Source organism: Rhodamnia argentea, chromosome 3, assembly GCF_020921035.1.
Source record: "Rhodamnia argentea isolate NSW1041297 chromosome 3, ASM2092103v1, whole genome shotgun sequence".
NCBI lineage: Eukaryota > Viridiplantae > Streptophyta > Magnoliopsida > Myrtales > Myrtaceae > Rhodamnia > Rhodamnia argentea.
The window spans coordinates 27,335,800-27,361,805 of NC_063152.1; the positions used below are offsets into that span (position 1 = coordinate 27,335,800).

The 26,006-nt window shown below is 35.4% G+C and overlaps 1 long non-coding RNA gene across 1 annotated transcript; it reads left to right on the forward strand.

Moving 5' to 3' along the window:
• The first annotated feature begins 219 nt into the window (after positions 1-219).
• Positions 220-23,711, forward strand: LOC125314456. Its single transcript, XR_007197940.1, has 4 exons — positions 220-230; positions 10,031-10,037; positions 21,496-21,502; positions 23,469-23,711. It is a non-coding gene; the product is annotated as an uncharacterized LOC125314456 (long non-coding RNA).
• The last annotated feature ends 2,295 nt before the right edge of the window (positions 23,712-26,006 follow it).

A 26,006-nucleotide genomic window follows, 5' to 3' on the forward strand; every position in this document is an offset into this window, starting at 1 on the left:
TCGAACAGACACAAATACTCCAAAGGTTGTAAGAGTGTTTTAGAAAATAACCATTAATTGAATAGACACGACCTTTCAAAGGTTATATAAGTGTTTTAGAAAATAACCGTCAATTGAATAGATACGACATTTGTACCATTTCATCAATTGAACAAATAAAATAACTGTCAAGTGAGACAAGACACCTCTTCGTTTGTGATACAAACAAACCACCAACAATTCCCCACTTTGTTTGTAAAACAAAATTAAAAAATAATAATTTTTTTTTAAAATACAGCCAACATTTCCATGAGATTAATATACCTACATAAAGGTCTTTTTCGAGTAAAACCTTTATTTAGTGCAAGTATCTCAAAACTCTATCAAAATTACAAGTAGCTTGGCTTTAAACTTGTTACTCTAAATAATAGAATCGGACATACCTCACATATACTGACCTCTTTTTTCAACGAGAAGTTCATAATTACTCAGCACTATTATGGCATTGTGCTTGTTCCTGTTTCATAAGCTCTCTAGAAAGTAACCCCAACTTTTGTAAGAAGCGGCACCACTTCTAAGCCCATATATGTGAAGTATTACTACATGTTTCTGTTACTAATAAACACGTTACTAAATCATATTATAGTTCATTAAGAGTGTAACTCAACCTCTAAAACGTGACAGACGATACTTACTGCTCATATCTGAGCTAATGTCGATATCAAATAATCACTTTCAGTAACTTGTTTTTACCCATTAAACCTTATAACTAGTGATGTGCTAGTATTAGGTCGGGTTACTATTACTGGTGATTTTAATTTTTTTTTTAGGTCACCTTTACCACATCTCTTGGAAGAGCCTTTGTAAAGGGATCCGCACTTTTTAACTTGACCTCACGTAAACAATTGTTATGGTACCATCATGAGTCAATTGTTTCATGTATTCATGTCTTAGGCTGATATGTCTAGACTTACCATTATAAATGTTACTATAAGCCTTTGCTAAAGTAGCTTGACTGTCACAGTGAATAGAAATAGGAGGCATAGGACTAGGCCATAATTTGATGTCCATCAACAAATTTCTTATCTATTCAGCCTCTTTCCCACTTGCTGCTAAAGCAATAAATTCCGATTCCATAGTTGAGTGAGCTATTCATGTTTGTTTCTTGCTCGCCCAAGAAACAACACATCCACCTAACGTGAAGATCCATCCAGAAGTAGAATGTTTATCTCCCACGCTAGAAATCCAACTAACATCGGTGTATCCTTCTAATACTGCCGGATAATTATTATAGAACAATCCCAAATTTTTAGTTCTCTTAAGATAACCAAAAACTCTAATAATCGAATTCCAATGTTCTATATTTGGATTACTAGTGTATCTACTCAACTTACACATGGAAAAAGCAATATCAAGTCTAGTACAATGCATCGCATACATTAAAGACCCTATAGCACTCGCATATTCAAGTTGTGCTACTGCTCTACCAGTATTATAATTTAATTTGACACTAGTATCATACGAAGTGCTTGTTTCTTTGAAACCAAGATGTTTAAATTTATTTAACATTTTCTCAACATAATCACATTGGCTCAAGGAATAACCCCTACTATGTTTTTTAACTTTAATACCTAAGATAGTATCTACTTCGCCCAAGTCTTTCATTTTGAAATTTGAAGTTAGATACTTCTTAGTCTCAATGACTCCAGCTATATTAGTTCCAAAGATAAGCATATCATCAACATATAAGCAAACTAGAACACCATAGTCTTTAGTGAATTTAGAATAAATACACTTATCAGCACTATTATGGTTAAAACCATTAGATAATATGACTGAATCAAATATCTCATGCCATTGCTTTGGTGCTTGCTTAAACCCATAAAGAGATTTGACCAATTTACATACTTTCCTCTCATTTCCAAGAAGAACAAAAGTCTCTGATTATTCCATGTAAATTTTCTCATTTAAATCTCCATTTAAGAAAGAACTTTTAACATCCATTTGATGAACACATAGATCATAAATGGATGCTAGAGCAAAAAGAATTCGAATAGACGTTATATGTGCTACAGGAGCATAAGTATCAAAATAATCTCTTCCTTCTTTTTGTCTATACCCTTTAGCTACTAACCTAGCCTTAAAAGCTTGGATAGTACCATCAGAATTATATTTTCTTCTGAAAACCCATTTGCACCAAATAGGTTTAGATCATTTTGGTAAATCTGCCAATACCCAAGTATTATTGGACATGATCGAGTCCATTTCATCATCTATAGCTTCTTTCCAAAAAGAAGCATCTCTAAAAGACATAGCATCACTAAAACTTTTAGGATCATCTTCTAAATTTAATACTAGTACGTATTTATTTACCACATTATTATCTATGTCTCCTTCTACGAGGAAAACATGAGTGATAAAATATGGACTAAAATCCTTTGATTTTCTTGCTCTAGTGCTTTTCCTAGGTTCAATCATGATTTCAGAATCATTTGTTATTTTCTCACGATAATCTACGTTTGTTTCTATGGGTTCTGAATTATTTGTATCTTGTATTTGAGCATTATTCTCAATAACTTCAGAATCCGTAGAGTACTTATTCTCGAAGAATTCAACATCTCTTGATTCTACAATGACATTTGAATCTAAATCAAGAAGCCTATAAGCTTTACTATTCTCAGCATATCCAAGAAATACATTTTTCATAGCTCTAGAGCCAAGTTTTGTTCTCTTAGGATCTAGTATTCAATAATATGCCAAACACCCCCACACTTTAAGATGTGACAAGTTCAGTTTTCTACCTTTCCAAACTTCATATGGACTGATGTTATTTTTCTTGGATGGTATCCTATTATGAATGTAACATGCAGTAAGCAATGCCTCTCTCCAAAGATTAATTGGTAGCTTTGAATTCGAAAGTATACAATTAACCATTTCTCCTAAAGACTTATTTTTTCTTTCAGCCCAACCGTTTTGTTGTGGAGTGTACGGTACCGAAACTTGATGAATAATACCATGTTCTACACAAAATGCTGAAAAATCGTTTAGGAAATATTCTTCGCCTCTATCTGAACGTAGAACTTTAATTTTCATTTCTAATTGATTTTTCACTTCAGCCTTATATTTTTTAAACATAGTAAACACCTCATCCTTTGATCTTAGGAGATAGACATATAAATATCTATCATAGTCATCCACAAAGGTAATGAAATACCTTTTACCACCACGTGTTATCATGCCATTGAATTCACATATGTCGCTATGCACCAAATTTAATAAATTTGAATTTCTTTTGACACTAGGAAATGATTTCTTTGTTAACTTAGACTTAGCACAGATTTCACATTTATCAAATTCTCCATTAAAATTTATCAAGCCTAACTTTTTCATATTATATAAATAGCGAAAATTTAAATGTGCTAATCGACTATGCCATAAATGAGGAGAATCAACAACGTAAGCAGAAGACACAATATTATTATTGATACTCAATTGATACATGCCATCATTGGCATAGCCCTTTCCCACAAACAGCCTATTCTTCAACAGGATAACCTTGTCGGACTCAAACAAAACCCGAAAGCCCCTTTTACAAAGCGGATCAACAGAAACCAGATTTCTCTTGATTTTGGGTACAAATAGTACATTAAGAAGAAAAACCTTCTTTTCAGAAGTAAAATCTAAAATGACTGTGTCTTTTCCAACAACTTTTGCAAGAGTTTTATTTGCCATCTCAACCTCTTGAAGATGCACTTCAACAATTTCTTCAAAGTGCTTGAACATTGATTGATCCTTGCATATGTGCACAGTTGCACCAGAATCGACCCACCAAGTAGATTCGATAGTGGCAAAATTGACTTCAGAAATCATGGCTACAGAATCCTTAACCTTTTCAAAAATATTCAAGTTCGAAAACTTGGTTAAAACCATGGCCACATAGTTCTCTTTAACCATATTTGCATATGCCTTAACTGTTGAAGTATTCTTGTCCTTGAATGTGCTCTTGCGGTGTCCGCACTCCTTTGCACAGTGACCCTCCTTGCCACAAACAAAGCAACAACCTTTTTTCTTCTTCTGTGGCTTCTTAAAATTCTGCCCTCTCTTGCATTTCAAGTTTTGGTAGGTTTTGGACTGAAATCAATTTCCCTCCACAAAATTCACTTTGGTATCATACAAAACAAATTTATCATGTAAACGTGACTCTTCCTCAATGCGGAGATGTTTTTGAATTTGATCCAAGGTGAGGTCCTCAGATTTATGCAGCATCCTTTTTCCATAATCTTTCCAACTAGGAGGCAATTTTGGAATAATTGCTCCAACTTGAAAAGATTCTGGAATATCTATCTTGAGAGCATGAATTTTATTGACCAGTACTTGCAATTCGTGGACTTATTCCAACAAGGGTTTAGTATCAACGAACTTGAAGTCAAAATACTTTGCGACCAGATATTTGTTCGTACCTTGCTCCTTTGCTTTATACTTGAAGTCGAGCGCATTCCATATTTCTCTAGCAGACTTCATCTCGGTGAACAAGTCATAGAGACGATCGGATAACATGTTCAGTAGATGGCCTCGACAAACCAATTCGTCTTCTTCACGTTTCTTCCTCTCCTTGTTGACCCTCTCAACATCTTCTGTACTAGGTTCTCCTCCTTCAGTGGTAGGCACCGGATCCTCTATAGGCATTAAATTGGGGTCAAGGATATAGGAAATCTTCAGGGCAGTGAGGAGAAACATCGTCTTATCTCTCCAGCGAGCGAAATTGTTGCCTTCGAACCGATCCAGTTTCACCATATCCTAGTTCATAACCTTGATTGATTCTGACTCCATTGTTGAATGAATAATTCCTTAAAATTGTTAGTAAAATAATGGTCAAATGAGATGAACAAAGGAATCAAACTACGAGGCGTGATAACACTTTCTTTAAAGAATTATTTGCCCCACAACGTTGCTAATGGTTTCCGGTAAAAATCCTCCAGGATATAACAGAGTCTCAAGCGAGAATATTAGATAGCAATTCTAATATTTCTTCGAGAACTCTCTAGGAAACAATTGGAAATGAAGGCTGTATTTCTCTTGTTTATAAGGACGAAAATTGAAATTAGAAGTTATGAACAATGAGCAGAATAGTTGAGTATATAAAGAGAAAAGAACACACATTTTCGCGTCCAAAAAGGTGTTAATTCTCACATACCTTTCATTGTTCGAAAATAGTTTTTTTTTTTTTAATTACAACTCTTCGTGTCTAATAACTGATGGTTCAAACATATCTATTCATGTTCGAAACTATACGTTCAATCACACCTTTTCATGTTTGAATCGGTAGTTATTTTCGAACATACACAAATACTCCAAATGTCACGACCCGAACCCTGCGAGCTCGTCAACATCCCACTTGGCCACGCTTATGTACAGTTCTCCAGGATCCAAAGGCCAACAAATTCATGCGAAAGCAAAAAAAACAAATCCCCGTACAGAAACAATTAACATCACGATGACTTGAGACGGTAAAAACAAACTCATTTACATATCCACACGTTCTGTACAATTTTCCAAACCTACGGTTTCGGAGGCCACTGTACAATCCTATGATCACTAGAACAAAAAAGATTATGTGATCGAAGCCTACTATACATCCAAAATAAAACAGCCAGCAAAAGTCAAGAGGCCAACTACCCTAGGCCTCGTCCTTGCTATCCGGTACTATATCATCTCTCGGTTCCAACTCATCCTCGTCAAGCTCGGGTGGCTGTTCCGCATCCGATGGCTCTACAACCTCCCCATCTTCTCCCGGTACCATGACCTCGGGGAATACCGAACCTTTGAGGCGGGTCATTCATACTTGAGGCAAAAGGTCTGAAAAACAACGAACCCACGACGGGATGAGATAAAATCTCAGTAGGAAAATCTCTAACCCTAGATCAGGTCGCTAGTGCCTCCAGACACAAACTAGGCGAGCAACAATTTCCAACGACTCTTTCTTGCGCTACCCAAAAATTCCCCAATTAAATTCCAGAAAATTCCACTCTTTCTCCGAAAATTCTCACACCTTCTCAAATATTCTACGTTACTCCCCTCTTGGCGTTTCACGCCTCAGCCCGACAATAAAATATTCTACGTGCTCCAGGGCACGTTTTTAACACATCATGCCATAATATAAATATCCACATTACTCCGAAAATTTCTACGTTACTCCAGAAATATTCCACATCGCTGCAGAATATTCCACGTCACTTCAAAATGTTCCACGTTACTCCAGAAATATTCCACGTCTCTCCAGAATATTCCACGTTACTCCAAAAATATTCCACGTTCCTCCAGAATATTCCACGTTACTCCACCGCCATCAAATAAGTTCATAACATTGAGCCTCGGACCTTTATGGAACACGGCTCTATACATATACCCGGGTCTCGGACACATAGGAATACGACCCACGGATCTCGGTCTCGGACACATAGGAACACGACCGGATCAAGTCTCGGACAATTAGTCGAACACGACTCACTTTGGTCTCGGACGACTTAATTGAACACGACTTTCTTACTTTCTCGGTCTCGGACAATCGGACGAATACAGCTCACTTTGGCCTCGGACGACTTGATTGAATACGACCATCATACTTTCTCGGTCTCGGACAATCGGACGAATACGGCTCATTTTGGCCTCGGACGACTTGATTGAATACGACCTTCTCATTTCCCCGGTCTCGGACAATCAGACGAATACGGCTCACTTTGGCCTCGGACGACTTGATTGAATACGACCTTCTCATTTTCTTAGAATAGTTCGGGACCACGTGATTCACTCACGTTAGAGAATTAATAGTTCGGGATCACCCGATTAATTCACACTAATTCAAATATTAATTCAGACTACCCGATCAATTAATACTAACATAGTATCCAATCCACGTCATGCGACCATATTACGCTAACGTAGCAATTCATAAATCACGCGCCACTAAAATTATAATAACGTGGAAATTTATCACGGCCGAACAATAATAATTTTCTAACATAATTAATTCACAACCATAGTACTATACTATAATAATGTCACATTTAATTAGCACCGTGGCATAACGACTTTATGTCACATAAAAGTAACCCTAGTTAATATTTTAACTAACCATGGTTCAAAAACTAACTAGAGTCAAATACTAACCTAACCATGATTAAACAATAGCATAAAGTAACTCTAGTTAGGGCATAAAGTAACCATAGTTAAACTTTGACCACTATTATCTTCTTGACTTTACTATTCATGCAAGAACAAGCTTTCTCTCCCCCTCAAATCTGCAATTTTCGTCCAGCCCCTCCACAAGCTCAAATCCAACACTTTTCTTCATCAAAAATTCACAATTTCATGGTCTTTTAGCAACCTAACCACCTAATTTAGGTTTAGAAACAATCCTACCTCAAAAACTCGCAAAAACGTCCGTTGAACGGTTGAGGAAAAGCCCGAACCAATCGGCGATTCCGGCGATCCTTGCACGGCCGGCGACTTGGCGACGTTCTAGCGACTCCAAGCGCTCCAAAGCGACACCAAAGAAGGCTTGAAGAATTTTCGGCAATGGAGGGTGAGAGAGAGGGTGTTCGGCCAAGTGAGGGAGAAGGAGAGGGAGAGTGAGGTAGAGAGAAAGTGAGCTAGAGAGAGAGAGAGAGAGAGTCTTTGGATAATGAAGAAGAAGATGCCAATATAATAATTAATATAGGTTAATAATAATTAATTATTCCCACAAATCAAGAGAAAAAATAATTATCTCCCCTCATTGACTAGTCAATCTCGGCCAAAAGGGGAAATGACCAAAATACCCTTCGTTCCAAGTGAAAAATGGGGTATTTTTCGAGGGCAAATGGGTCCTTTCCCATATCCAGTCCAAATATACTTTTCCTGAACCTCTTTGGGGCGAACCGTGAAGGAATTTCACACAGGATGAGGAAACGTCCAAAATTTTATTTATTGAAACCCTTGAAGGTCCGACGTCAAATTCTGAAGCTCGATTCGCGATCAATCTCGATCAATAGAATTTTCAGCGTATCTCAAACTAACGGGCGGCTTTTAGGAGCTACGCGTATCGACCCGTGATTAAAATCACGTTTAAGAATTACTCGAGCCTTGGCTACCTTGGTTGTCATTCAATTGCGAGGGTCAATCACTAGTCCCGATGGACACGATCGTTAGAAAATAATTCAGGGACGTTCGGAACCCATACAGGTCAAACGGAATCACCCGAGATCCAAGCGTAGGGTATTATCCAAATCGTTCCTTAATCATTCTAGGATCGGCCTATATTGGTCCAGAATATTCCCTCGACAATTTTCATGGCCAAAGAGTCAATCCAGGATCAAGTTCTTAGGTCCACGTACTTGATTTTCCTAGTTAGCCATTCCCATTTGGTTAGTCTGCTCGAGAGGGATCAACTCCGAGTGAGATTAGACTGAAATACATCAATGAGACCTTTCATTTATTCAAAGCTTCGAAAGTGAGTCGAAATTCAGGATGTCACACCAAAGGTTGTAAGAGTGTTTTAGAAAATAACCGCTAATTGAATAGACACAACCTTTGTATCCTTTCATCAATTGAACAAATAAAATAACTGTCAAGTGGGACAAGATACCTCTTCGTTTGTTTTACAAACAAACCACCAACATCAACCACTGCCAACCGCCTCCACCAACTTTGGACGAAAGTTTGCTACCAGGCTTCTTCATGCAACAAGGGAATTTTCATTGGGATCCTACATGGAAATTTCCTTTATCGAGTTGGTGTAGACGACTATTCTTTTAACGAGATCATAGTTTATGGTAAATTGTTGAGTATCATGTGCACCAGTAGATATTTTATGTATTAAGACATAATTTTCTACTTATGCAACGGTGTAGCGAAATTTCAACCACTTGAAATTTCAAACTAATTAATTCGCTTTTTTAGTTTGTTATAATGTATTACTTTCTGAAAAATAAAAATTATTTTGAAAATGATACATATGTCTCAAAATGCTTTAGATCTTACATCATGCACCTTCATGAGTTATCCGACAGTTCTCACATTTGCATGATTTCAAAGAAAAGGGTAAAACTTTCAAAGTACTCATTTGGGTTGTGCATAATATATGGATGCAATTGAATTGAAATAAACAAAATTGGATCAATCTAAATGCCAGTCAATTTGGTGAGCTCCACCTTGCCAAATTGGGCAAGCTTCTCCCTCGCTTATGGTAGGTCAACGTCTATTGCCTCGTCCAGCGACCATGCCATGAATAAGCACAAAAGAAGATAGAAGAAAAGAAAAAATATATAAATAAAAATAGTTAAAAAGAAAAAGAACATGAAGGAGTATAAAGAGGAAATATAAGGGAAAAGGATTTACTCTTTTCAAAACAGTAGAAATCATTTTCCCACTTTTTGAAGGTCTTTTTCTATTGATGAAAAATATTTTTCTTAACTAGTTTATTTTCTGTAAATCAAACGTAAAAAAATTTTAAAAAAATTTTCTTGATTATTTTTCGTCAAACAAATGAAGCCATGGTTTGGTTATATTTGAGATTGAGCTTGGTGAGGTTAGGATTGAAAGGGGCTGGATTTAATAAAGCCCATTTATAGGCCATATTCGCGAGGTCCCAGTACAGTCCACATTCGGACTGAGCCTCTGTGTCCACTTTAATAAAACATAGTGAATAATAAAGAATTAACTTTATAAAAATAATGAAAATAAAAACTGATTGTGCAGACCTTGTTCAGACACAAGATGAAAACAAATAAGAACCCATTGAACAATCCTACTTTTTTTTGTAGGGAATCTCCTTATTTTGTACAACGATCCTTCGCAAGTGTAGGAATCCTCTTTATTTTCGGCCATTAAAACAATCAATCACCCCAAATTTAAGCGGAAAAGAAAGCTATGCAAAACGTGCCTTTGAACAAGTTCGCCTTAACCTGCGACGTCAACCGGTGCTCTCACCCTTTTATAAGGATGGAAGGAGATTGTTGAATGGCTAAAAATAAAGAGGTCCTTACAAATAAGAAGGATTGCTCTACAAAATAAGGAAGATCGTCTCATGCACGGCTCAAACTCGAGACAATAATTTAGTAGTTCTTTTCGTCGATTTCGGCGGACAAAGATAGATTTTGATGGAGAGCAATCTTTCCTTTTCTATTTTTATTGGAAATTGCCTTGAAATTGTCCGCGGTTGGTGCAGTGGAGACTTGCATATATGGCTTTAACTTTTTGGGCTCTTTTTGCACATGGGTTCGCAGCCCCTTCGTGCCTTATAGCTGATTTTTTTTTTTTCTGTAATTCTATTGAAAAGAGAATACCATCATTAGATTCTAGAAGTGATAAGATGAGTGAAATCATGGATAGGAGTTCTAAGATTGAAATGTTCGCTTTTGGCTGTGTTGGAATTGAGCTCTTGTTATCTATCTAATCCACACATTCTTTTTCTAGTTACTTTTAAAAACTTTGTTGGATGGAAAATTCTTCTTTCATAATTCATATTGTAGGCTCAATTAGATTTTGATTGTCTTTCGAACTTTTCCTTAGATTGAGGGTGCTTTTGGTTAAGCATTTGTGGAAAGTCTTTGGCCAAATACAAACTTCTTTAGCTTAAAGGGCTTTGGAGAAATGCAAAATTGTTTGGTATACCGGAATTGGAAAGGGCTTTGACGAATTCACATCTCTTTCCTATTATAAATTCAAGTAGTTGCCATTACCATTGGTCGGAAAGATCTCCAAAGACGCTGGATTTTTTATTTATTTATTTTGGAGGCATCACAAGGGTCTTGTTTTGTAGCGCTTGAAGGACTAGTAAGAAAGAAGAAGAAATATAGCTGGCTAAGGCGTGGAGCACCAAAAGATAAAGGGCTTTATAAATAGGTAAATAATTGGTAATGCTCATTATTGTTTGTGGATAAACTTGCAGAAATAAATAGGTTAATATCTAGTCATGCTCATTATTGCTGTGGATTGAGTTGCACAATTTGCATTTAATACGTTCTCATTGTAAGAAACATTCCAATGGCAGATTTTGCTGGAATTGGTTTTCTCTAGAAGAACAATCATGTACACCCCTCATGATTACATAACTATTTGAGAAAATTAAAATCTAGACCTTTAGATTGCCGATGGTCATGATGGACGCAAACACTGAAGGCAATTTCACGATATCAAAAGTCCATATCACGTGTCTGATAAAATATTATAGTACGTAAATAAACCAATATCAGCAACTAAAAGTCATAGTTACATATATTGGGCTCACATCTCTTTCCTATTATAATTAAAATAGTTGCACTTACCATGGATTTTAAGAATCTCCAACACGCTTAAACTCATTCATCTTGCATACGTATAGTCCGATATGTCTCTATACGAGAGAATCAACATTATCTGAGCAAGCAAGGATATAGATGCGAATAAATAAATTTGTCTATGTAATTAACTACTAGGTAACCATGAGTGTTGCACGTGGAAATTTTGTTTTCCATATATAACGACTGTTTGTTCAATATAAATTAAAATTATTTAATTTAAGGGAATATTACTATGAAAATATGCAACTCTTATATGAATAGATACACTATTCGTCAGTAAAATATTATCGTTAACAAGAAGACACGCCTATATTAATTAACTTTGGAAGGCATTACTTTATAAGAAGAAAGGATCAATATATAGACCAAAAAGTCATAAATTGGTTTCAAACATTGTATACCATTGCTATTTCATCTATACAAAAGAAAAAGGTAAATTTCAAAGAAGATTGGAAACATAAAAAACGGTTTTAATTTCCATGATAACAAAAAATATTAATATTAAGCTTGATTTGATATTTTGTTTTGAGCAATGTCAAAATTTTACATAGAAAATATGGATTCTTTTGACATATGTTCCTATTATATGGCCATGTCACTCATCCTTAATGAAGCACTTGATGATGCAATTATATGTTCCAAGTCAGATTCATCCCATTAGTGAAATATAATGCATTTATATGTTTCTGTACCATTGGGCTTAACAGTTTGATCAGAATCTCCACCACTAACATCGACAACCATCCGTAGCTCCCAGAGAGAGAGAGAGAGAGAGAGAGATTATTTGGTGCTTTGGTCTCAATTCATTATCTCACCTCTTTTGCATAATGTTCCAGGAAGATAATAACAATTACAGTTTGCTTGTTTTCTTTTCTTTGTGTAGACTTGTAAATAAAGATTGAATAAACATCATAGGAGAAAAGCACGAAAGGTTGGGCTTAGGTCGGCTGAACGCGCCAGGTGTTTTACATGATACATATTTTCTTTCATTAATATCCTCGGCAAGGCGGATGGGTGAGGAGGGAAGAGGTTAACAGTAGCCTCTCCCTGCGAAATTTTCCTCTCCTCCATCCCGTTCTTTGTTTTCCTTCCACAAACTAGCTCCACCAGGGCAAGCACCATATAAATTCAGTGTCCATCCCTATCTTTTACAAAGGCTTTTAGGCATAATGCGCTTTCGGGGTTCCATGTCAGCAATTTCAGGTCATAAGTGGCCGAATGGACTGAATTGACATAAAGACAAAAGATTTAGGACTCAATTGGCCAAAAACAATAAAAAAAAATTAAGACTAAATTGACACGATTGCAATTAGTTTAGGATTTTTATGATAATCCTCCTGGTCATTTTTATGCATGATGACTCGTTATGCGAGGATTGATAGTGAGGCTAATTAACAAGAGTAAAGAAGCATCGTGCATAAAAAGATGGAGGATTGTACAATTAGGCAAATGTATTAGCCATACTCATTATTACAGTGGATTAACTTGCATATTTGCATTTAATGCGCATTTCCATAGAAGCAATTGTCATAAATGGTTGGTCTATTAGAATGATTCAATCCAAAAACGGAGATGCACATTCATCGATTCATGAATATTCAAATTTTTAGGAAATTTTGCAAACTCAAGAGAGACATGGCAATTCAATTATAAGATGTATCGGTTCATGTTCAAAAGCACATGCTTAACCTAAGTGACCGGTGAGGGTCGTGGCCCTTGCCAGCGGCTAGGGAGGGCTTCGCTGCCCTTGCCCAGTGACGGGTGATGGCTCGGCGACCCTCACCGGCCACTTTGAGGAAAACAAAAAATAAAAGAAACGAAAATAATAAAAAATAGAAAAATTTGAAGAATATGTAAATATTATAAGAAAATTGTCCACATCAGCTTCCGTCGTACCATGTAAGACAGTTGACGTTCACGTCGCCTATTATCGGGCAAAACTAGAATAACTACAAATGCTTCGATTAACCACAAGTAGACAACAACAACACCGTCACAAATTCCACCATAATATTAGCTCAATATGCGATTTTGAGCCGGATATGGGAGAGGAGAGAGACTGACATCCATGATCTCTCATAGTACATAGGATGAGGGTTTTGACCATATATGCCAATCTGATTTTCCTATAGTTTAATCTATTTACATTTTTTGCGAATTATTGGAGAAGAAACAATTTTGATCTTATTGAATAAATATATGGATCTCCTCAATCGATTGATTCCATCTTCAGCAATTTTTGTGTGATCCAAACAATTAATCAAAGTTAGATCAGTTAATGTTATAGAGTTTCTTAGAAAAGGAAGCAGACGCCATCTTTGGTGTGGCATTCCTAAGATGGGGCATATCTTGAGTCATGTGGTAATATGCGGATAACACCTATGCTCAAATTTAGTTATTTAGGCTTAGATTGTTTCGCAAAAAATGAAGTATTTCTAGAAAATATTTTCCGTAAAACTAAGAAAATAAATTTTTTATGTTCTCACGAAACCTAAAAATGACCTAAAAAATATTTTTCACCATTTGGTATTGAAAATCGAATTTCGTTTAGTAAATTTTATTTTTATCTTTCTCTTTTTATTTTAGTTTTATTTTTTTATTTTTTCTAATTTATTATTTTTTTATTTTATCTTTTCTTTTCTGTTATAGCAATCGAGGTCCACCAAGGCCAAGCCTCACCAGATCCGGCATTGCCTAGCCTTGCCGGCCTCTGGTGAGGCTCAAGTTCGCCGACGACGGGCCTAAGAAGAAGGGAAAAGAGAAAAAAAAAATTTTGTGAAAAAAAAAAGAAAAGCAAAGAGACAAAAGAAAATTTTCAATTTTTTTAAATAGAATGGTGAAAGAGTGGAGGAAGGAAAGACGAGAAAATTATCTTTCTTTTCTCAAAAAGAGAAAATTATTTTCCCTACTTTTGAATTTTTTTTTCATGACAAGAAATGTTTTCCTTGACTCGTTATTTTCCGGGAACCAAATGTTGAAAAATCATGAAATCATATTCCAGGAAATTGTTTTCCACAAAACGAATTGAGTTTTAATTTTGTCAATTTCTCCCATTCATTTTCTTGTTAATGTTGTAGTGACATTGTTTTTATGTTTCACCGTGTTGTGTTGCGTCTCTCCTTAACCATTAGAAGCTTTACGCATGCATACTTAAAATGACGAGAATATTGATAATATTTTTGAATAGCTAGTTTTTGGCAATCATCGAGGCTCAATGGTAAAGAGAACACGGTGTATAATGAGGTTACAAGTTCGAACCCTATTGTGAGCGAACCTTTGGCCAGCTTGTGCCTTGAACTTTAGCTACCACATTTGAAGAAATTTCTCGACTTTTGACTTACAAACTCAAATACTAATGAGAGAATTGAATAGTTGAAATTTAAATGTAACATTTTGCAAGAAGTAACACCCAAAGAAGTAGCTATCTTGATCGCCCTTTCCTACCGTTTTAACTCATCAAAAGAACAAGTTTTTTTTTTTCAAAATAAAAAGAGGCTTAGAATGGATATATATAATGATTTTACTTAGTGTAGAACACAATAGAGAAGATTATTGGGCAAGCAGCCTGCTTCACCCAAATTTGATCCAAATGGGCAAATTTGAGTAATGGCCTTGCTAAAAGGCCCGATCCACCTAACTTTGGGCCTAGCCTTGCTTGGCCACCCAAACTTCTCGTTGTATATATTAAATTGATGGATGCGCCTTGAATGTCACCTTTAAATGCTGAGTATTAAATATCGGCAAAAGATAAGCTATAGAAGGTATGGTTGGAAAAGAATGACCGAATTTCCCTCAAAAAGCATGAACTTTAGGGTCATGCCCGATTCTGAAAAAGGGAGATCGATTATATGTGTGTAACAAAGAAAAAGAGAGAGTTGCATTTGATATTTCACTAATACGATAAACCTAGGTTAAAATATATAAGCACATTGGTAGGTGCTTCAATAACAAAACATTCTACATGACAAATAAAAATAAGTCATAAATATTTTATAACTCTATATTATAAATAGAATTAAAAATGTATCATGCACGTACTGCATAGTTTTCGTGTAGAATTTTTTTTTTCATTAGTGAATAGTGACTTAGGCATATACAAGGACTACGTCAAAAGGACACGTAGTTTCTGTGGAAAAATGTCTGGATTAAAACTTTGACATTGCTCAAATGAAAAAAATATCAATACAAGCTTAAAATTAAGATTGATTTTTCAAAACATTGAATATAAAGAGTTTAAGTTGCTTCCTATCTTTTTTACAATTTACCTTTATCATTTGTATAGATGCAATTACCATGAGATACAATGTTTGAAATCAATTTATGACTTTACAATATATAATAAATATGTGTGTGTGTATGTGACTATAAACTAATTCGTTTCAAGTTAATTAATATAGTTGTGTCTTCTTGGTAAGAATAATACTTTTTAGTAAAATGGAAAACATAATCTTTTGCTCGTGGTTATCTAGTAGTTGATTATGCAAACAAATTTGTATCTCCGCTTTCTTTGTTTACTAGCTCAGACAATGTTAATTCTCTCATTCAAAGACTTATTAGACAATATGTATGCTAGATGAATGAATTTAACCGTTGTTGGAGATCTTTCCAATCAATGTTAAGTGCAATTACTTTAATTTATAATAGAAAAATAATGTGAGCCTGATATAATGGACCATGACTTTCAACAGTAAATAGCAATTTATTTACATACTTTAAGGTTTTATTAGAAGCATGTGATAGGTGCTTTCAATATTGTGAATTTGCAATCGTGATTGCCATCCATCAAAATCATCGACAATCTAAAGGTCTAGATTTTAAATTACTTAAATAGGTAAGTAATCACCAAGCATGTATATTGTCGCGCTTCTAGAGAAAATCACTTCTAACGAACCCTGCCGTTAATAGTATTCCTTAGTATGGGAACATATTAAATGCAAATTGTGCAAGTATATCCACAACAATAATGAGCAGGACTAATTATTTACCTATTTGTAGAGCCTTTTGTCTCTTGCTGCACTACACTAAGCGGGTTGAATTTCTTCTTTCTTGTTAATCCTTCAAGTGCTTCAAAGCAAGACTTATGTGATCCCTCGTCTTGGAATACCTCTTTTGTCGTGCATCCAATAATCATGTCTTTTGACCAAAAGAAAAAAAATGATCCTGTCTCACATACTCCAACCTTGTATGTACATAAGTATCAGATCAGTGATCTACCAGAAAAACATTGCATCCTTGGTAAAATCTCTCTCTCTCTCGTGCATCCAATAATCATGTCTTTTGACCAAAAGAAAAAAATGATCCTGTCTCACATACTCCAACCTTGTATGTACATAAGTATCAGATCAGTGATCTACCAGAAAAACATTGCATCCTTGGTAAAATCTCTCTCTCTCTCTCTCTCTCTCTCTCTCTCTCTCTCTCTCTCTCATGATGATAACAACATCTTGATTATCATTTTTGAATAACAGGAGGAGGCAATGAGATGGCTAACCGACGGAAGAGAGCTCTTATAGCAGTGAAGTCTCTGTTGAAGCACTACTCTGTCGGCAGATGATTCCCTAGAGTCCAGTCTAGTTTGATGTAGTCACTATACCCGCCAGACTCTACAACCAATTGTAGATGAAACCTCTAATCGGGAAGAAGTCTCGAGCCATACCCTCAGGAGCTTTCTTGTTGGGAGGTTCGCCTAGGTTTCCATGCTGGTATTTGTATGGAATTCCTCGTCTTATAAAAGTGAGCTGCTGTTCTCCCTCCTCAGAAAATTGTAGCGGAGGAGAACATGGGAACAAGTTAAATGGTCGATAGATATAACGTTTCATGTATTCGATATTAAATTGTATGAGAGCCAGTCATTTTTAATGATGGGTGAGTGAGAGGTTTCCTCGATATTAGGCAAAAATTTAATGTTCGAGTAGTATATAAGCAATGGTACTTGTAGCTACAGTGCTTTAAATGATAAGCAACTCTATTTCAATTTGAATGAAGTAATTCACAGATATTTGTAACATGATGATGCTTTTGTATGACTCTATTAACCAAAGAAGATCTAAGTTCAGATGATGCAATATTTTTTCTTAATTCGGCCACTAATCCAAATTTTGCAATTTTGACCAAAAACGTATGCTGTTATAAATGTAGAATTTACTTTTTTTTGGGGGGGGTGTCAGTTGCTTAAATATGGACTTTTAAATGTTTAATATCTAGTTTGAAGATTGGGTGAACATAAGTGGTTATCGTCATAAGCAAACAAAAATCAATGTATGATTTTCAACTATATAACGTAAAGGGTTTAAAAGAGTTCTGTTGGATATGTCAAATATTAGCCACAATAATTATTAAGGTAAGGTCAATGTACTTGCATTTCATATTAGAAGATTAATTTCTAAAATTAATAAATTCTTATGAATCTGTAAACACTTCTATGGAATAAACAAGAGAGTGTACTATGAAAAATATTGTTGAGTTATTAGTCTCGTTTAATGTTATTCAAAAAGAAGTTTGATTTTTTTCTTTTTATAGATTATGTATTCACAAAAATCTCGCATAAATATCCCAGTAGGAAGCACTCTTCTTCTTGTTCACAAGATTAGTTTGTCTTTCACAATTAGATTGAAGTTATGCATGCAAGATAGAAAAAACGAGCGTTGCATTCAATATTTCACTGACAAGGTAAATCCAGTTTGAGAAATACGATTATATCCCCTAATTTTGGCATGATGACATAATATTCTGCTACAAAAAAAAAACAACTCATAAATATTTTATTACTCTATAATAGAAATAGAATAAAAATGTACTATGCACGTACAACATAATTCGATTTGAATTTTTTCCCCTAATTTTGGCATTGCTCAAATGAAAAGTGTACAACTAGGGCCGTCAAAGTGGGTTACAAACTCATATTTTGACTCTAAGTTTGTTCAAATGGATTAGATATTGGTCACGTCAAAAATGCAACGTGGGTCATAAATGGGTTCAAGGAGAAAAATCTAGAAAAAAATGGGTTTATTGCATTGGAGACCCACTTTCAACCAAAATTCTAGAGTTACATAAAACAAGTTTCATAGTTTGCTCCTCTTCTCTTCTCCTCTCTCTTCAATTCCACCGCTCCAGACAATCTCCATCATTGGTGAGCACTCTCCCTCCTCTTTGTCCTCACTGATCGACGTCGTCGTCGCCCCACTGCCGACAATATTGGAGGAGGTCAGGAAGTTCGAGCTCTCGCGATGGCCGTTGTTGTCGCCAGTGTTGATGCCATTGTCGCCACCACTCAGCAAAGCACAAGCAGCCATGAACTCTATTCTTTGTCTTGAATTATTGAAGATATTTTTTTTTGGCAGGATAATCCTAGATTTTCACACGATGCGCACACAAAATGTGTTGTTATATTGAACAATGTTGCTTAGCTTCATTTCCATTTGAGCTTTATGTATAGAATTCGTAAAGCAGAGAAGCTGGGTATGCTAAGACAGTTTTGGTTACCTTAAGTACTTGAGTGACTAAAAACACATGTATTGTTGAGAATTCTTTGATTGTTGTACATAATAATATTTTGGTCGGTTTTAGTGGAGCGGAACATGATAGATTCTGATGGAGAGCAATGTTTCCTTTCTATTTTTATTGGAAATTGCCTTGAAATTATCCGCGGTTGGTGTGGTGGAGACTTGCATATATGGCTTTAACTTTTTGGGCTCTTTTTGCACATGGGTTCGCAGCCCCTTCGTGCCTTATTGCTGATTTTTTTTTTCTGTAATTCTATCGACAAGAGAATACCATCATTAGATTCTAGAATTGATAAGATCAGTGAAATCATGGATAAGAGTTCTAAGATTGAAATGTTTGCTTCTGGCTGTGTTGGAATTGAGCTCTCGTTATCTATCTAATCCACACCTTCTCTTTCTAATTACTTTTAAAAACTTTGTTGGATGGAAAATTCTTCATTCATAATTCATATTGTGGGCTCAGTCAGATTTTGATTGTCTTTCGAACTTTCCCTTAGATTAAGGGTGCATTTGGTTCAGCATTTGTGGAAAGTCTTTGGCCAAATGCAAACGTCTTTAGCTTAAAGGGCTTTGGAGAAATACAAAAATGTTTGGTATATTGGAATTGAAAAAGGCTTTGACGAACTCACATCTCTTTCCTATTATAAATTCAAGTAGTTGCTGTTACCATTGGTCGGAAAGATCTCCAACACTACAAAAAAACACGGATTTAGCCATGAAAAATTTGCGACGGAAAAAATTCGTCACTAATTTCTAACAAAAATAGCTACAAATTGAAGATTCGTCGCTAATTAGTGACCCATATAGCGACGAAAAAAAATTCGTCGCTAATTAGCGACGCATATAGCGACGAAAAAAAATTCGTCGCTAATTTGCAACGAAAATTCCCATGAAAAACATTTCGTCTCTAATTTGCGACTAATATAGCCACGAAATATATTTTGTCGCTAATTTGCCACAAAAACGGCCACAAAAACAATTCATCGCAAATTAGTGACGAAACCGGCCATGAAAAGATTATTCGTCGCTATCTCCTTTGCGACGAAAATAGGCTTCGTCGCCAATTAGCGACAAAAAAGCCACATTTCGTCGCTAATTAGCGACTAACGTCTTTTTTCGTCACAAATTCTTTTCTTAAAAGTTAGCGACGAAAATCAACATTCGTCGCTAATTAGCACTATGAATAAAAATAAAAAAGAAAATATTAAAATTAGCGACGAATTATTATTTTCATTGCTAATTTAGCAACGAAATGTATTATTCATCACTAATATGATAGAAATAAAAATAAAAAAGAAAATGTTCAATTTAGCGACAAATTATCTTTTTCGTCGCTACGGTAGTGATGAATTCTTTCTTCGCCACTAATAAGATATATAAAAAAAAAAAAATTAGTGATGAGCAATGTTTTTCGTCACAAATTTGTTGCTATCATTTAGCGACAAAAATTGCCGTTCATCGCTAATTAGCGATGAATGTTGATTTCGTTGCAAAATTAGCACTATGAATAAAAATAAGAAATAAAATATTAAAATTAGCGACGAATCACATTGTTTGTCGCTAATTTTATAGAAATATAAATAAAAAAGAAAATATTCTATTTAGCGACTAATTAACTTTGTCGTCACTAATTTAGCGACGAAATTATTTTTTCGTTGCTAATTTAGCCACAAATTCTTTTTTCATTGCTAAATTTTCTTCTCTAAATTAGCGATGAATGAGTGTTTCGTCGCTAAATTAGCGACGAAGGCGTTTTTGGTCACTAATTTAGCCACGAATCTTTTTTTCGTCGCTAATTTAGCCACGAAAATTAATTTCGTCACTAAATTTGCTTCTCTAAATTAGCAATGAATGAGTGTTTCGTCACTAATTTAGCGACGAAGGCGTTTTTCGTCGCTAATTTAGCCACAAATTCTTTTTTTGTCGCTAAATTTGCTTCTCTAAATTAGCGATGAATAAGTGTTTCATCGCTAATTTAGCGACGAAGGCGTTTTTCATCGCTAATTTAGCCACGAATTACTTTTTCGTCCCTAATTTAGCCACAAATTCTTTTTTCATCGCTAATTTAGCTACGAAAATGAATGTCGTCGCTAAATTTGCTTCTCTAAATTAGCGATGAATGAGTGTTTCGTCGCTAAATTTACTTCTCTAAATTAGCGACGAATGAGTGTTTCGTCGCTAATTTAGCGACGAAGACGCTTTTCGTCGCTAATTTAGCCACGAATTATTTTTCGTCGCTAAATTTTTCTCCTAAATTAGGGTTCCCTCCTGAACCATCTGATCATCGCCGTCACTCAACCTTGCCTTCTTCTTCTTCTCCCCATCTTCCTTCGCTTTCAAATTCTCAGGGTCAACCAACTCGGAGCTCGTCTTGCTCTTACCTTCATCGTCGTTCTCGCCCATCTCCAACGCCTTCCTCTTCTTCTCCTTCTTCGCAACTTCCTGATGCTCCAAGGGCTTTGATTGCTTGGGTTCGGAGCTTTTGCTGCTCCTTTTCCTTCTTATATTTCTTCTCCAACGTCGGAGACTCGAAACCTTCGGTTCGTCACAATTGTCTATGCGGGCAAAACCCAAAAAAAAGAACCACGAGTCTCGCCTCTTCAGAACGTTGCTCCCTTTCCCTCTTCGGAGCCATGACTGCAAAGAATGATCTATCGATGTTGATTTTAAGAGCATAACTGGTTGAGCCCTTCCAGATCTGAGGTGAGGAACCCTTATCAGCTTGCTCCTTCTTTTTTGATTTGTCCTGGTTCACAAAGAGAAGATTGTCAGCCACGACTAAACTAATAAGATTCTTTGGGTTTTGCTTCGCGTTGTTCCTTCCTTTCCAGATTCGCCAAAGTACAGTAGCTAGGAGATCGAAGCTCGTTGAGGTGTGACTGAGGCTTGGTAGCCATTCTTCAGTTCGGCGGAGGCCAACAAGTGAGACTTGAATCTGTTTTGCAGGGTCCGACCAACAGGGATGATGGGTCCACGCAGGTGCAGAGAGAAAAAAGGCGTCACTCATCTTTTAGGGTAGAGAGAAAAAAGGTGTTGCACTTCAGAAGAAGAAGCCCTAGCAAACGTGCGACGCAGACCTCCATCTCTAGATCTCGTCGCCACCAACGACGGATCGATGTCAGTCCCTCAGTTCGCTCTCGTTCTCTCTTTCGTTAGCATATACTTTTGTATATTGAGTCGAAAGAGGAAATTCATACTAATAATGCTTTACTTGTTAGGAATTTGTTGGCATGCTTGTTGGAGTTGCATATGTCCAAAATTCTCTTGTTTCATAGTTATAAGCACCATACGTGGTCGAGATTTATGTCACAATTGTAAATGTTTTCCTTGACTGGAATTTGCTGGAACAACATTGGAATTTGCTGGCCGTGACTTTAGAGCTTCAACTTAACTCCCATTTGATTCTAATTTGTAACTGTACTGATCATAAGAGCTTACATACACATGTGAGAAAATATTGCATCAATCCCGGGTTGGTTTCTTGCCAAATGCTTGTGATTTTTGGGGTCTTATATACTCCGTTTCAATTCTGGAGGCTGCCTAATGGTGTTAATTTAATGTGATTCTAGGTCCTTTAGGCTTGATTTCATCGTTCCTTTACTCATTCATGATTAAGGATTGACATGTTGTCAATTCCATAGACTTCTTATTAAGATTCAAGAATACACTGGTTCATATTTTTCATTGTTCATTTGTTGGACATTCTCTACAATTCTTCCAGATTGCTAAGGATTCTATTGACTACTACAACCAGAAAAGATGTGTGGATGGAAAAGGGCTTGTCTTGCCAAGTCAGATAGTGAGTTGCTTTCTGAATAACAATTAGTGATACACTTTGGTCAATGTCCTCAACCTTTTTCATTTTGTTTGATAACATCATTGTATTTTTTTTCCAGAGATATGTCAAGTACTTTGAACATCTTTTGACATACTTCAATGCAGAAAACTAGCCTGGGCGAAGGTATGTTGTAAATGTGCAAGAACTTGAAGATTTTCTTATCAATGAGTGCATGTATGCGGTAAGTTCTCTGTCGACTTCATCAAATATATCCTTACATCACCATGATTTAGATCTTGCCGTTTGAACTTTGGCTTTCCTTGTGATTGAGATATTTCTCTTGCTAAAAAAGTAAAAATAATACAAATCTGCAAATCCTCATGTTCAATTGAGCATCTACGTTCTGTATGGCAACTGTCTTTTCTTTGGGTAGAAGAGAAGTGAAAATATTACAAAAGTTGTGAACTTCTTGTTGCATAATGAACAATTGAGGCACAATGAATGTGCTTATATTTGTTATTTGTCTTTTCAGCGTATAGTTAGAGGGAAGCTTGATCAGTTGAGAAGATGCTTCGAGGTATGAAATTCTTACAATGGTGGAATTTGTTTTTCTCCTTAATCTTAATGATGAGAATCTAAGTCGATCAACTGTTTACAAGGGGAGGTAAAAACTTAGATCCTCTTCTTCTTGATTGCTACTCCATGTTCAAAATGTTGATATGATTCCATGCACTAATTCATGATGCATTCAATTTGACTGCCATATTGGTATGTTAAAAAAAAATTACGTGCGATTGGCATAGAAATTGCAAAAGTCAGTTGTGAGACCGGTTTTAGTCTATTTCTTGAGCTGACCCACATTGTGCTCATATTCAGTATAGTTACAATAAGAGAATAGTTATCATTTTCGCTGCAGTCCTTTTATGCAACATGGAGTTTTGCTGACAATGTTCATGTGTGGATGCAGAGCTGATAAATGTTGGGCGGAAGCAAGGTGCTCTGCAAGAACTACACGATCTTATTACCTCGAAGAGATCGCAAGCATGGCAAAATACCCTTGAGAGGATTATGTTTAAGTACATTGAGCTATGTGTTGATATGCGGAGGGGGAGATTTGCCAAGGATGATCTGATTCAGTATGGCATTGTATGTCAACAAGTGAATGTCACCTCAATGGAGGAGCTACTGTAATACGAGGAACTAATTTTGTGTAAATTCCCTAAAGAAAAATATTTATGTCATTCTTGTAAAAAATGTAGATGAATGTATCACATTTTCATTTACCAAAAAAAAAAATGTATCGCATTTTCATATTATTATAAAACTCTGATATTATTAAGTGCTTAATCAATGTTAAATATAAATTGTAGAAATTAATTTTGCTTTTAATTAAATTTAAGATCGAAAAGTAAAAGAAATGATTTTATCAAATGAAAAAAAAAATTTCGTCGCTATATTCATTGAAGAGTTTGTCGCTAAAGAATTAATAAAAAATTCGTCACTAATTTTATCACTAAATTATTTTAAATTTCATCACTAAATACTTTTCTGGCTATTTTCATTGCATATATCAATGCTAAACTTTCAAATTCGTAATTGCCGAGACTTTTACCACGAATTTAGGCAAATTAGCGACGAATTTTGCCACGAATATGTTCGTGGCAAATTATTGGCGAATAATATTTTCGTGGCTAAATTTGATTCGTCATTAATTAGCGACAGAAAAAATTCGTTGGAAAGTTCGTTCAAAAGTAAATCAAATTTAGTGAAGAAATCAAAATTTTGTCGCTAATTTTGCCACGAAAAATTCGGCAAAATTCGTCACTAATTGGGTTTTGCAATGAATTTTGCCACAAATCAAAATTTGTGGCTAATCCGGCGTCGCAAAATTTAGCGACAAAACACAATGTTTCGTCGCTAAATTTCGCGACGAATACAAAATTTGTCACTAAATTCGTTGCTAAATTTAGCGACGAAATTTATTTTCGTGACCAAATTGGTGGCTAATTAGCAACGAATAAGTTTCGTTGCTAATTTGCCACGGATAAATATTCGTCGTAAAATTCGTCGCTAATTAGTGACGAATTTTAGTTTTTCGTTGCTTAATTTTGCGACACCGAATTGGCGGCGAATATTTTTCCGTCGCTAATTTTCGTCGCAAATCAGTTTAGCGACGAATTTTGGTCAATTTTTCGTGGCAAAATCTGTGGCTAAATCCTTGTTTTTTTGTAGTGCAAAGATGCTGGATTTTTTTTATCTTCAAGTAGTTGCTGTTACCATTGGTCGTGTTTTGTAGCGCTTGAAGGACTAGTTAGAAAAAAGAAGAAATTTAGTTGGCTAAGGCATGGAGCACCAAAAGATAAAGGCTCTATAAATAGGTAATAATTGATCATGCTCATTATTGTTTGTGGATAGACTTGCAGAAATAAATAGGTAAATATCTAGTTATGCTCATTATTGTTGAGTTGCACAATTTGCAACACGTTCTCATAGTAAGAAATATTAAAATGGCAGATTTTGCTAGAATTGATTTTCTCTAGAAGATCAATCATGTACATCCCCTCATGATTACATAACTATTTGAGAAAATTAAAATCTAGACCTTTAGATTGTCGATGGTCGTAATGGATGCAAATACTGAAGGCAATTTCACGATATCAAAAATCCCTATTACGTGTCTAATAAAATCTTATAGTACATAAATAAACTACTATCAGCAGCTGAAAGTCAAAGTTAGATACATTGGGCTCACATCTCTTTGCTATTACAATTAAAATAGTTGCACTTACCATTGATTTTAAGGATCTCCAACGCGCTTAAACTCATTCATCTTGCATACATCATATAATGCATTTATATGTTTCTGTACCATTGGCCTTAACAGTTTGATCGGAATCTCTACCACTAACATCGACAACCATCTATTGCTCCCAGATATACATATATATATATATATATATATATTATTTTGTGCTTTGGTCTCAATTCATTTTCTCACCACTTTTGCATAATGTTCCAGGAAGATAATAACAATTACAGAACGAAAAAAGGGGCAAATTGGGAAAGGTTGGATTTGGATTATCCTTTTCATTTTGCTTATTTAAGCGGCGTTATTTCTACTCTCATTTTGGCTAAGACACTCCTTTTTGCTCATTAATTCACAAATCCATCTTTATTTTTAGTAGATCTTGATAAAAAGGGAAAAGTAAAATTGATCACATAATGGAAAAGATTAATTTGTTAAAAGCATAATAAATGTTGAACATATTTGTATTTAGATATGTATTAACAAAGGATAAACACTTAAAGGAAAAAACACAAAATTTCGTGCTGTTCAACTCTTGATATAAAGAAAGGAATTAATATTGATTATAAATTCAATTTCATAGCAAGTGGATCAACTTACACGAGTTTGAAAGTGCAAAATGT